Genomic DNA, 5,898 nt, shown 5'->3' with positions numbered 1-5,898 from the left:
GATGGACCACACATCCATAGGCCGTAGTCCCTGTAACAAGAATGTTTATTTTTAAAATTATAGTTACGAAAGAGTCCCAATGCAGTGAATTTCGAAATTTCGGGATGGCAGGTTGAGATTTGGTGGAATCTCATAGTTACTTTGGAGTTCTTGAATCTTGTTTAATTCTCCGTATATACCTATATAACAAGTGTATATATACCATGCGATTTGGGCACTTTACACCTATTATCTAAGCAGGTTTATTCCTCGGGCTTCGTCCAAATTCCATTTATTCTACCACGGTTATCAGTTTTTTTTTCTTTTTTTTTTATAGAAAAGGGGTGAAATCTTATTAAAAGTGAAAAAAGAGATGTAAGAAAGAAGGCACTTAGTGGCATAAAAACCCAAAAACAAGAAAGTAAACTCAAACTAGGTTTATAACCTAGCAAAATAAGCAACAAACAAAGCTAAATTCACTCTATTTAGTTTTCTTGGCAGGGGTTCTTATCATTGTTAGAAACCCCTGGCCAACAATTTTTTTCTTATACTGTTTCAGCTCTCGAAACACATACATTGTTATAATCTTTAGCCATGCCCTTTAAAATGTGCTTGAGACCTGTTGGATTGCGTCCCATCAAAGAGGTCATATTCAAAAGAAAATGACCTCCCATCAAAATGTGCTTGAGACCACAATTATCAGTTCCAACACTACAAGGAATACTCCCTCCATGCTAGATAAGAATTTTTTAGCAGATTAAAGAAAATTATAGAGACCAAGTTCTTTCCATCTATGTCTATTAGAAAACATTAATTGACATCACTATGTTTTAAAGAGAAAAAAAATGATTCCAAGACAAAATTCAAAGGTTTTGTTGGTGGTTTTGTGGAAAAATATAAAAATCCATAAATATTTGGATCTAGAAAAAAACCATAAATCCTCGCCTAAAGTGAAACCAAATTGCTTACTCCTCTACTGCCGATCACGGCCGTCTATCCTGGATTTCGGTTGTCTCGGACGAGTTTCTTGAAATATTTCGGACGAGACAAGACAGAGATAGTCCTCTCGATCCATGACCGAGACTGAAAATCTAATCGAGATGTCGGCCATCTCGCCCTAGATCGACTATGTTGCCGACCTATGTTGTATTAGGCGCTAGCAAGGTGAGGCGAGGCGCTAGATCCTTCGCCCAGCGCCTAGGGCGTGCTTAGGCATCGAAGAAAAAATAGAAAACCATAAAGTTGGGCACACTTTAACGCCTTTTTTCCTAGGCGCTGTTCCTAGGCTTAGCATACCTTTGGCGCCTAGGCGCTCCGAATACTCGCCTTTTACAACATAGTTGCCTACTATTATTAATTTATCAAAATCTACTGCATAATAAACTCTCACCCAAGCATATATGTTAGCTAGTCGGGTCATTGCGGTCAAATAGGCAGGTCGGTCCAAATTCTGGTCAGGTTCGGGTACGTGCATTGTGCAGCCCTATAAAATATATGAGGATTTTGATCTTTTTGTCTAGCAGTTTCTATTGATCCCTTTTCTCTGTTGTTTGTTCCTCCGCTCTTTTCCTCGGTGATTTGTTAGTTTTCTTTCACAATGCTTCGCAGGATGAGAAGAATCAAGAAAGTTTTCTTGAAGACAAAGAAGCCCGAAACCATGGAGGTTGAAGAGGAAACGGATCCAAATATGGTAATGTTGGTGGCTCGTGATGGAAAAATTATTAAGGTCGAAAAGGATATTGCTTGTGAATCTGAAACGATCAAGAATATGATGAATCCTCATGGTAAAAAGATAAAGTTACCTACTACTGACGCAACAACACTGGACAAGGTTATGGGCTACTGTAAACATCATTACATTAATAAGGTAGGAGGAAGAAGTAAAGACGATACAAATTTTAAGATATGGGATGAATACTTTACTCGGGTCAATTGGGATTACATTGGTCGTATCCTCGAGGTATATAAATACGCTTTCAGATCTTGTTCAAGTTCTAATTTTGTTGATATATATCTGTGAACTATTGTGTCAAAGACATTTTGATGAACAGGTGGCTTTTCCATCCAGTGAAACTGTTTCTTTAATATATACTCCCTCTGTCCAAGTTATATAGGTGAAGTGATTTTTGCTTGTCTAATTAGACAGGTGGAGTTCATAATCCTAAGTTATTTTGGACATTTATGCCCTTATTAATGTTGCATGGATATCACCATAACTACCTTTATATTTCTAGTATTGGGAATATAACAAGGGGTAAAATAAGAAACGAGATGAATTTTCAATGTAAGTGCATTACTTGATGTTCAGGTTACTAATAAAGATGAAACTAACAATATCTTTGATGAAATCGTTGAGAAACGTAAGAGTTACAAACCAGCGACTCGATAGAGAACTTGCTAAAATAGGTTGGAAAGGCGAATTTAGGCAGAGATAAGAGAGCTTCTTCTAAAAAAGAAGAAATAGTAATAAGGCGTTGGCTATTTGATGTTACTTGTTGTAACTTTGTTTTTGTTGTTCAGGGAGGCTCTTTGCCTTGGGGTTGGTCTTTTTGGCTAGATTTTTCTAAAGCTTGTGCACCTAGTATGCTTCTCCTTCTGTAACTTTTTTTTGTCTTTTTAATAAAATTTTAACCTTTCTACAAAAAAAAATAAAAAATAAAAAATAATACTGTAATGAATTTTTATGAAACCCTAGTTTTTTTTTCGTAATTTTTGATATTTGAGTTTTCCAACTATATAACTTAGACGGAGCAAGTATATCACTAATTTTTGGGTTCATCTATTATTTATTGTTTCATTGTTATGGTTCCCAAAACTTTTTCTACTCGTGTAGGCTGCCGAAAATCTTAAAATCAAATGCTTGTTGGAAAAGAAAATTGAATTGCATACTACTGATTATAAAGTTCTTAAGCTCGAAGCAGCATGTGCTCTTGAAACTCCAGTGACCAACTGGAGCGTCAAAAGTGGTCGTGATGGCAGCAACTTCTATATGCGTGATCAGTCCGATGAGTTGATGAAGGTTTGTTTGGACACGAGTTTTCTTACATGAATTATTCCTTTTCCGCCTGAGTTTCATGCATTTTTGATTGATTGGGTAAACGGAATGGTCTACTTTTTCTCTTGTCATTGTGCATATCACTAACCTATCTCTATTACAATCTTTCTCTAGGAGCTCGAACAGGGTGAGCGGAGGAAGCGTGCACTCGAACAGAATGAGCGGAGGAAGCGTGCACGCCAGAAGTACAGCTACTAGTATGTTTCAGTACTAGTACTACAAACTAGTTTCATCTGTCAGTAATTGTCAAAACATGAAACTTATGACGGCTTGTTTGTGCTTTCAGGAATAAGATAATGGATGACTGTCTCTGATGTCAGACCAAGGGGATTAGCTTCCTCGTCTTCAAGGACCGCAGATTCCTCAACTTGAAGAAGGCTAGAAGTCTAGGGACGATTTCATCAATTGATGACTACAAGAAGCAAAGTTAGGGGCTTGACATGAGTTCCCTCTACGTAACACGGTCAAAAGATGAGTTCAATGTAGAAGCTGAAGTGTCCTAAGTATTCTTACCGTTTGTAGTGGTGATTTAAATTGTTTAATTTAGCTATTTAGACAAGGTTGTTGATCGTTTTCAGTCGTGGGTAAATAAACCTTCTGAGACTACATGCGGTTTACATCCACAACAAGTTGATCTTATAACCTTAGTCTCAGCAGACTGGGGGCTTAAGCGCCGGATAACAGCATCGACCGAGGCCGTGATACCTAGTGGTTCTCTGTAATTCTTTTATTCGATATGTTCACTTACCATATAACTCTAGATTAGCATTCAAACGTTTCGATGTTTCTACTTTTATAAGTAAGGAAAATCAATAATCAAACAAGTAATTAATTACTACACAATGGAAACTCATGTCATTCTGAAAGGTTCTTTTGCTCCAATCTTCAAATGCTTTTCGAATATCTGGATAGGCATCTCCATCTGTTGAGCTTCTGGTGTAAGTTCTAACATTGCCCTCTCAATATTTTCTTCCACCACTTTTTGATCAAATGATTTAAGTTTTCATAAGCAATGATAGTCATCAACCAGTGGATGGAACCATGTATGTAATAACTGTGGGTTTAACCGGTTGTGAGAAGTTTGACTTTTGGTTAAACTCTAACTTGTGTAAACTTGTTCCTAAAGTTTAGGAGCTTAAGGGCCAAGTTAGGAAAACTTGTTTCCAAAACTAAGTTTTCTTAAGGGACAAGTTTGTTCGTCTATATATAGGATTACAATTAGAGGTGCGGAGACAATCCGACCTAGAAAAGTGGTAAATCCTATTTTGGTCTCTTTGTTAAGGAGGGTCGTGTGCTACCGTGAAGGTCAATATCTGTTTGAGAGAAAAACTTGCAGAGAGATGATTTTAGTGTTCTAGTGTTTAGGGTTTAGGGATTTTCCATAAACCTAGTTTCTAGTGTTTCCATGTTTCTCCTTTGTTACTAGCAACTGTGAAGAAGGTGTAGAAGAGAAGACATGAGGTTGGTTCGAGGAATGGTTAGAAAATTGGTTTCTATGGTTTCTTCGATGGTGATATCGGGTATGTCTTGTTAACTCTTCGGGTCTTGTCTTGGGTTGCGGAAAGAGCATGTAATGGTCTTTGATTTTAATGAAAGTTTTCTGGTGGTGTTGGCCGTGGATGTACCCTGTAGAGGTGAATCACGTCGTATATCTTGTGTTGTGGCTGTGTGCTTCTTTATCTTATGTCTATTTCTTATTATTTCTCTCACGTTTGGTTCAAATCACCAATTTCCCTTTGTGATCCTGTGATTCCGCTGCGCTAGGGTGCCAATTTTCCCAGCAATTGGTATCAGAGCAAGGATAGGCTTGTGTGATTGAACCTGGAATTGGATGATGGTTTATTGTTAGGGTGGAGAAATATGCTTTTGAAGATACTGTTTCAACCGTTGTTTACACAAAGATGGATTTGTGATGTGATTCACAAATCGGAGGTTCAACTTGGTAGAAGTTTATCTTCTTTGTTCAGTTTTATGATATAGTGTCGAATGCATAATAAGGCTGAATGAGGTGGAATACATATTTACTTCTTGAAGAGTGTTAATAATCATACACTATAAAGAATGGGTTACAAAATTTGAAGAAAGTATGAGATTGTGAGATCTCATGTAGAAGCAAGTCCAGCAACGCTACGAATTTATGCACGAGATGTTATAGATTTATGTTTTTAAGTCTATATTAAAGTATTCTTGATGGCTTGCACGTAATATCAAGAATGTGCCTGATCTCGAAAGCATGTACCACAGTAATATGGGCATTCACACAGTATATATATTCTAAGCGAGTATGTTAGTTGTGATGGTGATAAAAATTTTGTCAGATATGTGATGGTTTTGGGAATCGCTTAAAGGATTAAGCCTGTTAATCACAGTGGAAATGTCTAATGGTTTATTTCAGATGCACGGTAATCATGACATATGCTGGAGTATGATATTGAAGATAATTCTTCCTTTATGGATTAAAGTTCAATATGTTGTTGGCTTACTTGTTAGGTGGAGCTAGTAGTGATTCTTCTGGATGGTACTCTTAGTGATCAATGGTAGAGTCTGTGCAAGGATTCATTGATGGTGATTAAAAATTTTAATAGTGTCTGTGAAACTTGATCAATTTCACAAGTGTTCTTCATGAAGAAGATGGTCTGATGACTTTTATCAACGTCATGGTGTTTTGGTCAAAGAGATGGTTCTATGAAGATGGAAGTTCGGGTTTGAGCTTCAAAAGTAATTTTATGGCTATATAAATATGATTAACAATTTTGGTGGAAAACGAAGGTAATATCCTGTGATTGTGTCATGCTTGAAAGCATGATCCGAGGTGGAGAATTGTTGGTTTTAACCGGTTTTGATAAGTTTGACTTTTGGTTAAA

This window comes from Papaver somniferum, chromosome 7 (genome assembly GCF_003573695.1).
Source record: "Papaver somniferum cultivar HN1 chromosome 7, ASM357369v1, whole genome shotgun sequence".
NCBI classification, from domain to species: Eukaryota; Viridiplantae; Streptophyta; class Magnoliopsida; order Ranunculales; family Papaveraceae; genus Papaver; species Papaver somniferum.
The sequence above is the reverse complement of the archived record's forward strand: the minus strand, read 5'-3'. Positions refer to the sequence as shown.